Source organism: Bos javanicus, chromosome 29 (assembly GCF_032452875.1).
Source record: "Bos javanicus breed banteng chromosome 29, ARS-OSU_banteng_1.0, whole genome shotgun sequence".
Lineage (NCBI taxonomy): Eukaryota > Metazoa > Chordata > Mammalia > Artiodactyla > Bovidae > Bos > Bos javanicus.
Genome location: NC_083896.1, coordinates 37,281,730 through 37,292,751, shown reverse-complemented (window position 1 = coordinate 37,292,751; position 11,022 = coordinate 37,281,730).

The window sequence follows — 11,022 nt, the reverse complement described above, 5'->3', positions numbered from 1 at the left end:
CTTCTTCCTGTGATGCTGCTAGAATATTGTAGAACAGTCACAGTATTTTAAAATGTGTCCTGCCTGTATGATTCCTTCAGCTAGTTTGTACTCATCAATCTGCCTCATAACAAAGGGGTCATTGTATCACTCCATAAAGAAAAAAGCAGTGCTTTCCAAATTTGCTGCCCTGTTAAATACCATTCAGAAACAAAACAACCCATTTCACCTGGGAATTGTTCAAGGAGCAGACTGTAACTAGGGAGTCAGATTGGGGAAAATGTACAATGTCACTTCAGCTCCCCAATTGCCTCTTCCAGCCCTTGATTTTTTTCTGAAAACAATGGAGTGCACTGGAGAAGGCAATGGCACCCCACTCCAGTACTGTTGCCCGGAAAATCCCATGGATGGAGGACCCTGGTAGGCTGCAGTCCATGGGGTCGCTAAGAGTCAGACACGACTGAGTGACTTCACTTTCACTTTCCACTCTCATGCATTGGGGAAGGAAATGGCAACCCACTCCAGTGTTCTTGCCTGGAGAATCCCATGGACAGAGAAGCCTGGCGGGCTGCAGTCCATGGGGTCGCACAGAGTCGGACGCTGAAGCGACTTAGCAGCAGCAGCAGCAGCAGCATGGAGTGCACAGTGAGAGAAGAAGAAAGCTAGGAGAATGGGTTGACTCAGAGGCCAAGGGTCTTTTAGAAAGGGATGCCCTCCTTAATAAATAAGATTATTCCTAAAATAGCTTTTCCCTCCGGTGGCCTCTCTCTCCTGCCTGTTACTACCAAGGTCTTAAACAGCGCTGCCACCCTGAGAAGCTCTCACAGCACCCATCCCTCCGCTCGCTCTGCACACTGACCCCCTCCACCTCCTAGAATTGCTCTGTCAAAAGTCACCTACTTTTTGGGAATTAAATTCAGGGACATCTCCACCTTCATCCGCCAGATGCAGCTGCAGAAACGGATCACATTGTGTGTCTCCACTGTCCTCTCTCCATCCTGGCACTCTCTTCCTCCAACCCGGGCTGAGTGCTCCCAGAAACTTTCGCAAATGTGTCTCTTCCTTCCCTATCCCTGTTGGCCCTGTGGGGATCGAGCCTTCAGGTTATTGGAGCAAATGTCCACATTAGCCCTTTACCAGCTCCTGGTTAGAGTTTTGCTGCATTTGCACCACTTGGGACATCTGTGCCAGACCAGAAGTCATACATTGAAACCAGGATGGCATTGCTGCCCGGCTCAGAAATCTTCCACTTTCTTTGTTCACAGAACACAATAAAAATGACCGATTCTGGACCCCAAGTCTTCCTCAGCCTACACTGCAGACCTGTCCCCTCACACGCCTCATTCCTGGCTGGCTCACCATAGCCCAAGAGGGCTCACTTCCCCACCTCCACCTGCTCACTCACACTCTCCTGGTTTCTTCTCTGCTTTCAAGTCCTAGCAGGAATTCAGCCTCTGGCGTGACATTTATCCTGAATCCCTGCAACTGAATGCAATTGCTTCTTTTAAAAAAGAGAGAGAGAGAGAGAAAATATCCTCCTTAAAATGAGTATTATATGTTTAAATTTTAAATGTAAAATATTTTTTAAAAAGAAGGTACAGCTAAAGTTCCACTTGACTACCTGCCCAATCTCGGTCCCCTCCTGATGCATTTATTATTATATACACACCTGAGGATGTGTATATAATACACATTATATACAGTACAGTTCTGGTGCAGTCACCAGATGGGGGCTCAGGACCTGCTTCTCCTAGTGCTGGTCGCCGCTTCTACCCCCTGGCACCGTTTGGTTAGAGACCACTCCTCAGAATGTCGGGAGCTCTGGTTTCTCACTTTCCTTTGCTCCTATCAAATGTCTCTTAGAAATTCCTAATAATTTCCAGTTGACGGAAGCCATTTCTTTAATCTGCTGTCCTGTTAGGAATTTTTGTAGTTGGTGATATGTCACTTTTTGTGTCAGTTTTAGGACAGGAGGGAAAGGGAGCCACAGGGGCTCCCATCTTGATGGTCTGCCCACCTGCTGTTTTAGTTCAGGTTTTTCCTCAAAATATTTGCTTCTCACAGTCCCCTTCACCTGGGGAATCTCTGGGTCTTCTGTGATACCTAGCTGGAGTGCCCGGCAGGAGCTCAATAAGTATACAAGGTTTCAATAAATGGTAGGAATGTTTTTGTTTTTTTTCCTCACCCGCATGACTCAATGCTATCAGTGTGCTGCTAGGAAGCTCTGATGGCTGTCAGGGACGCATGTTAACAGGATGCATTCTTAGAAGGTATTCCCTGGGAAGCCCCTTTTAAAAAGCAGTTTATAAACTAAAGTATAAAGGATCTAAAACTGTGAAAACAGTCAAATCCAATTAACAGGGAGAAAATAAACCACTTTTAAGGGAATGAATTTGAGAGAATATATCAGTAATAAAGTGTTTTAATTATGGGCTTCCCTGGTGGCTGGGGTGGTAAAGAACCTGCCTGCAATTTGGGAGACCCAGGTTTGACCCCTGTGTTGGGATGATCCCCTGGAGAAGGGAATAGCTCCCCATTCCAGTATTCTTGCCTGGGGAACTCCAGGACAGAGGAGGCTGGCGGGCTACAGTCCATGGGGTCACAAAGAGTTGGAGATGACTAACACTTCACATTCTAATTATATTTAGGAAAAAAATACATTTATGCAATCAGTGTGTTTAATGGCTTAAGGTAAAAGTAAAGAGAAGGTATAGAAAAGTTATAGGGTTTAAGTGTTATTATGCAAATATTTAATAGCATGTGAATTGAGAAATCAGGAACTGCTTGTCACTCACTGAGCCCCTGGTGGAAGTTGCAGCAGGATGGACCCGGCTCGTCATTCTCATTCGTTCACAGCTGATGCTCTCCCCTTAGCCAGCTCCTCTTAATTCTGATATCAAGTTGGTTTCAATGTTTATGAGAAAGGCCAAAATAAATATCCCTTGTAGGCAAGATTTCTGGAAATTAAGGGGAAAAAAAGAGAAGGCTCCATATCTTCCTTTCCTTAAAGCAATGCCCATCTCACAAGCCTTTACCACCTTCTTCCCAGTTCTCCTTCCAGAAGGATCTTGATATGTGTTTTAAGCATGTTTCACATCCCTAAGCCAGCACCTCACTGATCAGGCCTCAGTCTGACTTGCAAGTAACCTCCAACCATCACAAAGGCAGCAGGCTCTGGAGGAAACCAAAGCTCCCGTGTGAGTCACTGAGCAGCCTCAAGCAACTTTTGTGACAGATGTACCAGAAGCCGTCAAGAAATCTCATCTCCCTTGGCACTTTCTGGAGTTTAAGGTGTTGAGTCAAAATGTGCTGATTTCCACACTGGGCATTGGAAGCATGTAAAGTAGAAGCGCTACATAGGGTGTCAGCCCAGGACCCAGTTGGCTCGCGGCAGCTTTCTGACCGTAGACAAGGCAGCTACCCCCGGCCTCAGGTCCTCCATCTACAGAATGACAGCCTGAATTCATGAAATCAGAGCAGTATAAACAAGGCTCTGGCCAAATGCCTCACAGGCATTGTAACCGTTCATCGGCAGCACAATCCTGCATGGTGTGTATATTATCTCCATTTTACAGAGCATTTCTTTTGGGTTTTTAAAAATATTTTTTAAAATGTTATCAAGGGACTTCCCTGGTGGTCCAGTGATTAAGATTCCACACTTTCGATGCAGAGGGCATGGGTTTGATCCCTGGTCAGGGAACTAGATCCCACATGCTGCACAACATGGCCCCCCCCCAAAAAAAAACAATTATTGAAATCTAGTTGACTACCGAGCATTTCTAACATCTCCACTCATTCTAATATTTTTAGACTCTATGTAATTAAGTTTGATATCCATTTGGTTCTTATTTTTCTGCAAAGTGACTTGCATTTATTTTTTAAAGGGTTTATTATAGGCACTTCTAAAATGAAGAAAAGTAATTACCCAATGGACTCAGGAAATGAGATTGCTAATTTGGACGCTAAAAATGGTTTCTGATTACACTGATGAGCTGTCTATTCTTCCTGAATTAACCAGTAATTCATTTCTTTTTTTTTTCTCCAGCTCAAGAGACTTGATTCATCTGCACCCTCCACAGACTATGCGTTTCAGATGTATCATTATGCTGACTTCAGCAAATACATCCAGTAGACATGTACAGACATGAGAGCTGGACCATAAAGAAGGACCATAAAGAACTGATGCCTTTGAATTGTGGTGCTGGAGAAGACTCTTGAGAGTCCCTTGGACAGCAAGGAGATCAAACCAGTCAATCCTAGAGGAAATCACCTGAACATTCATTAAAAAGACTGATGCTGAAGCTGAAGCTCTAATACTTTGGCCATCTGATGCAAAGAGCTGACTCATTTGAAAAGACCCTGATGCTGGGAAAGATTGAAGGCAAAAAGAGAATGGGACAGCAGAGGAGGAGATAGTTAGATAGCATCACCAACTCAATGGACATGAATCTGAGCAAACTCTGAGAGACAGTGAAGGATGAGGGAGCCTGGTGTGCTGCAGTCCATGGGTCACAAAGAGTTGGATACAGTAATTGCAAATACACTTTGGGATCATTTCAGACAGCGGAGTGGGGCAGCAAAGAGGTCCAAGCAAGAGGTTACAGGACTGGGCTTCTCCCAATCTGTGGCTTCCCACTCGGCACAGGCCTTTATGTTGGCCTCTCCCACAATTGTGAAAAGCTGTCTCATGTCTGAGTCAAGTGACTGACTGGGGTCTTTAATTGGCGGTTGGGCCAATTAAATGGCTGGACCACTTATCTTCCGGCATTTTCAGCAGATGCAAAGTAGGAAAGAAGCTGTCAAGTCGGAATTAAATGAGAAAAGCCCTGGAGATGAGGCCAATATTGCTCAACTTTTAAAAGACACTTATTTTGAAGCACCTGCAATTTGGAATAATTTGAAGGACTTCAGTTTCAGGCTCTTCTCCAGCGCAAGTCCAGCAGGAATCCTGTGGACTATGAGGCCACTTGGGAGGTGACAGAGATGCTAAAAATTTATTCTTGGGAAATTCATAGCCAGAAAAACCTTCCAGGCATCTCTGGCTGGGATTCTTCCTAAATTCCAGGGAGGTCCATGACCATCTGGCTTCTGAGATGAAGAACTCACAACTGTGTCTAAAGGATACCAGGACAGTAAAGAAAACTTAAGAGGTCTGGTCAGCAAACCCATTTGTTTAACCTTTTTGACGCCAATCAGTACTTCGTTTTCCCAGAGTAGCCCTGGTCTGGGGCAGGGGATCAACTTCCAGCCCAGTTCTGCCACTTACTAACAGTGAGATTTGGGGACGGCTAACCCCCATCTCTCTGGCTTCAATTTCTAGACCCATAAAACCAGTGCTGGACAGGTTGAAATTCTTTCAGCCGTAGCAAAACTGACTCTATAAAATATACCGTTTGTTTTGTTGTCATGGAGACAGACTGGAGCTCAGTTAACCCCATCAGCTCCCCCCGCAGGACTTACTTGAGGTGGGTCCTATCTTAGGAAGCTCAGGGCAGGAAATCTGTGTGGGACAGGAGCCCACAGCCTGCAGATGTCAGGGCAGCTTCACCTAGGGGTGGTTTGTCCTCCGAGCATACACTCTTCTAAAAGGAGAGAAGTGGATTCAGTAAATGTGGGTGAGAGATGAGTGCCCAGTTCTAAACATTGAAGGGACTGAGGGCTCAGGGGTCAAGCTGGCCAACAAGAGCTGGTTTGAAATCAGGATTCTGATAAAGGGGTACATGAACATTTTTCCAGGGGGCTATCCAGGCATTCGGAGAAGGCATTGGAACCCCACTTTCACGCATTGGAGAAGGAAATGGCAACCCACTCCAGTGGTCTTGCCTGGAGAATCCCAGGAACGGGGGAGCCTGGTGGGCTGCTGTCTATGGGGTCGCACAGAGTCGGACAAGACTGAAGCGACTTAGCAGCAGCAGCAGCATTCAGGCATTGACAGTTTTGAGGAAATTAAATTTCAGATGCTGGAGTTAATTTCTATTTTTCCTGCCTGAGGATATATAGCTCAGATTTCTCAACTTTTCTTTTCTTCTGACGGTGTTGGGTCTCCCTTGATCTGCAAGGGCTTTTCTCTAGTTGCCGGGAGCTGGGGCCACTCTCTAGGTGCAGTGTGCAGGCTTCTCACTCCTGTGGCTTCTCTTATTACAGAGCACATGGGCTCTAGGGCTCTTTTTTGACCATAGTCATCAGTGGCTCAGATAGCAAAGAATCTCCCTGCAATGCAGGAGACCAGGGTTAGATTCCTGGGTCAAGAAAATTCCCTGAAGAAGGAAATGGCAACCCACTCCAATATTCTTGCCTGGAGAATCCCAAGGACAGAGGAGCCTGGGGGGCTCCAGTCCATGGGGTCCCAAAGAGTTGGACACAACTAACACACACACACACAATCTTTCTCCCATTTTGAAAAACAAAAACAAAAAAGACTGCATGTCCCTCATCCATCCTGAAGCTCATGAGGGTGAAAACCTTGTGGGCACCACACACAGAGATGGTTCTAGAACACACCTCTCCTCTGATAGGGACAGAGGGAAATGCCCTTAGAAAACACTGGAGCTGGAGGCCCTGACTTCACCCAGGTGACAAGGCTCAATGAAGGCTATTTATGCCCCTGTAAGAATAGGGATTCAAAAGCAAGATGATCATCATAGGGGCACAGGGAAACTTATTTGAGCTCAAAAGTGAAGTCAGGGGACTTCCCCAGCCATCCAGGGGTTAAGACTCTGAGCTCCCAGTACAGGGGGCCCAGGTTCCATCCCTCATCAGGCAACTAAGATTCTGTATGCTGCAACTAAGACCCGGGACAGCCAAATAAATAAATATTTTTAAAATTCTTAAAAATAATGTGTCCTTATCTTAATGTGGAAGACAGTTTAAAAAAAAAAAAACTAAAAAAAAGAAGTCAGAGTTGTTCTGATAATAGTCAGATGTGTCTAATTGGTCTGAGGAGGCTCTTCCTCTAGGCTGGGTGCTGGATACCGGCCACAAGGAGCTACATCTGGGAACAAAAATTTACACAAACATATATTAAAGCACTGGATAAAATGATAGCCTCCACTGTAAAATACCATATTTGCAAAGGTGTGTTTAAATGAATAATCATGACAAACACAGAGAAGAGCCGTGAGAGACCCTTGGAGACTGTCAGATGGTGTCAGCTCCCAGCCTCTCAGCCCCACCGCCACTCCTTCCCTCACCTCCGCCAGCGTCCAGGCCTGTCCCAGCTGTGTCCTCATCTGGTCATACCTGAAGGTACTACCTCCACGTGGAGTCCGTTGGTAAAGCCTGTGGCCCGGGGCTGAGGCTTCCAGAAACGACCCGCATGTGTCCAAATGGGGGGAGGGAGGGGGTCATTGAGCTTGGCCTGTGCCTCACCCAGGGGGCGACTCTGACATGCTTTCAGGTTACACTTCCCCAAAAGTTGTAAGCCTGTTTCTTCTAAGATTTTCTGGGCTTCAAGCCAAAAGAGAGTCAGCAGGAATCTAAAAATGGAGGCTGAAAACTCCTAACAATTGGGATAATTGGGAATCCCATATTAAGCAGATCAATATGCTTAATGCTTTTCCTTTTTTTAAAAGAATTATTTGATGTGGAACATTTATAAAAACCTTCATTGAATGTGTTACAATATTTTTGTGTTTTATGGTTGTTTTTTTTTGTTTTGTTTTGTTTTGGCTGTAAGGCGAATCTTAGCTCACACACCAGGGATCGAACTGGCACTTTGCATTAGAAGGTGAAGTCTTAACCACTGGACCTCTAGGGAAGTCTTTCGTGTTGCTTTTATTTTCATTTATTTTTTATTTTGTTAATCAATTTTCTTTCACACAGATGGCTCCTGGTTTAAATATCTTCGTCCAAGTCACCTAGTTAGTGATTTGCTTACTCCTTAGAAGCCAGGTCTTCTCCTGGGAAATTACCAAGTGTCAGAGCCCCTGGGGATGGGTCGTATGAAAGAGACACATACTCTTAAGCTATTAAAATCTAAGAGGTGAAATGCTGCTCTCAGGCCTGCTGCAGGGCCTTTGCACATGTGACTCCTCCGTCTGGAATGGCCTCCTCCACCCCAGTCTTCTCCTGGTTAATTCCATCTTATCTGGAAGAATCCACAGGACAGGTCAGGCCCCTATTCCTTGCTCTGCTAGCAGCCTTGCTTTTTTCCTAGCACTGAGCAGTGGGTACACGCAAAGTCTCTCAGTCATGTCCAGCTCTTTGCAACACTATGGACTTCAGTCCTCCAGGCTCCTCTGTCCATGGGATTCTCCAGGCAAGAATACTAGACTGGGTTGCCCTGCCCTCCTCCCAGGGGATCTTCCTGATGCAGGAATCGAACTGGTGTCTCTTATGTGACCTGCATTGGCAGGTGGTTTTTTTTACCAATAGCACCAAGTAGAAACATAATTCAATAAGTAACTGGATGTTTATTACCAGGATCTCTCTTTGAAATGTAAATTCCAGGAAGACAGAGAACACTGTATCTCAAGTGTGTGATACCACCATGCACATAATAGGTACTCAGGAAGTCTTTACAGCATAAATGCAACTTATTTCCTCTCACCTCACCTTTTCCAATAGTTTCAAAACTCTATTCTCCCTTTCAGGCCAAGGTTAAAGCCTGTTGACAACGATCCAATATGTAAATTCATCACTCATTCTTCTCTGTTCCCACAGCATGCTATACATAAGACATAATAGTATCTGACTGAACCATAGGAAATTTCGTGGTTTTTAATAGAGCAGAGTAAGTGGTTGAATGTCCGCAGTTTTCATGCAATTCATTCTAACAGTTCACGCTTTCATCTCTCTTGCTAATACGTGAGTTCCTTGAAAACAAGACCAGCATTTGTTCATCTCCAGTATCTGACATTTCTAGCAAAGGGCCTAGTACACAACAGATGCTTAATCAATGTTGTTTATAAGAATGCCTGAGTGGCTGACAAATCTCTCCTCGGGCTCCATGTGGATTTCCAAGACCTTTACCCAACAGACTCTTCCAAATTTGGGGCACTCCCTGATGACAAAATGCCTTTATGGACTAATTTTATTTTTTTACTGTTTCCAATTGGACACCTTCCTTCAGAGTCAAGGAATTCAGTCCCAGCCTACAGAAACCACAAGCCATGGAAAGCTGAGGTTATTGCTTGTTGAGAGAAATAACATCAAGATGGATGAGGTCAGTCTAATGGCTCAGGTTATGCCTGCCAAGGGGATTGTGAAGTTCTGTGAAACACCCCACCTTCCTCCACACACCCAGACAGCCAGACCCCTCTAGCGTCCATCTGCCCCCTCCCTGGACAGCTTATCATAGAGAAGCTGGAATAACCACACAATTCGTTTCGCACTGCTTGATTGGTCTTGCCCACCTACCTGTGGTGACGAGTGAGGCCTCCACACCTGTCACTGGCATGCCTCACCACAAGCAGCTGTAAACCACAGCAGAAATGGCAGGTGTCCCTCAACTAGCCCCACTGCTTTAGCTCTTCAAGAACTTAGAGCTAGTTCTCTGGCAGCTAAACCTGCCCTAAGGCACTTCACACATTAACCGCTCATGATTGCTCCAAAGCCCCAAGAACCTATTTCCATCAGCCTCAACCTTAGGAATTTTTTTTTTTTTTTGCAGTGTGGCATGTACAATCTTCTCCAATATTTGTGCCTGGAAAATCCCATGGACAGAGGAGCCTGGTGGGCTATAGTCCATAGGGTCACAAAGAGTTGGACACAACTGAAGCAACTGAGCACACACACACAAATGCACAAGCTTAGTTCCCAGACCAAGGATCAAAGCCACGCCCCCTGCATGGAAGCGTGGAGTCTTAACCACTGGACTGCCAGGGAAGTCCTGGAAAAATCTGTTCTTAAGGCTTAAAAAAAAAAAATCACATAAACTTGCAGATAGATGAGAACTCATCACAAACAGAGAACTGAAATCATCATTTCTCTGTCACTCCTTAAGTCTGAGAGGAAACAGAGTTCATAACAACTCAACCAGAAGTAAGAATGGCAGTCTGACCGATTCCCTAGGAATTAGAGGGGCTCAAGGCATGTAAATCCAACCCCCCACTTTATAGCTGAGTCTATTAAGAGGCATGAAAGTGAAAACTCACCTAAAATCACAGGTATGTTATCCCGAGAGCCATCTCATCACTTTGCCTCCTGTGCAGTTAGGTTGAGCTGAGATGTTTGAAGAGGTCCCATTTGCTTCATTAATGAACTGAGGCAAACCTGTGTATTCATCTGCTGGGGCTGACGTTGCAAAATACCACGAATAGGGGGCTTGGACAACAGATTTACTGTCTCACAGTTCTGAGGCTGGAAGTCCTAGATGGAGGAAGCGACTGCCTGGGTTCCTGGTGAGAGCTCTCCTCCTGGCCTGCAGATGGCACCCTCCTGCTGTATCCTCACCTGGAGGAGAGATAGGAAGCTCTGATGTCTCTCCTTGTCAGGGCGCTAACCTGGGCACAAGAGTCCCATCCTCACCTAATCACCTCACCCTCAAAGGCCCCACCTCTAACGATCATCACACAGGGAGTCAGAGCCTCAGCACATGGATTTTGGGGGGGACAAACACATCCTGTCTTCAGTCCAAGACTCAGAATATATCTCTTGATGTCTTTAGGGAAAATGTATATTCATGATTTTAAGTAAAGAATTACCTTTTGGGGAGCCATACTGTCACATTTCTAATTAGTAAGTTAAATACATTTATAGGGACTTATGAGGCAGTCCAGTGGTTAAGACTTCACCTTCCACTGCAGGAGGCTGGGTTCGATCCCTCGTCAGGGAACTAAGATCCTACATGCTTTGTGGCCAGAAAATCAAAAATAAAGGGAAAAAGAAAAACCCATAAAACAGAAGCAATGTTGTAGCAAATTCAATAAAGACTGTAAAAATGGCCCACATTGGGGAAAAAAAAAACTTTAAAATAAATAAGTAAATACATTTATAACTGATAAGAGTCATAAAATACTGTATTTGAGATATTCTCTCTGTGCCATCCCAATGTGAGTAATTTCTCCCTAGGCCTTTGGAATTACCCATTGTGAGCAAGCATCT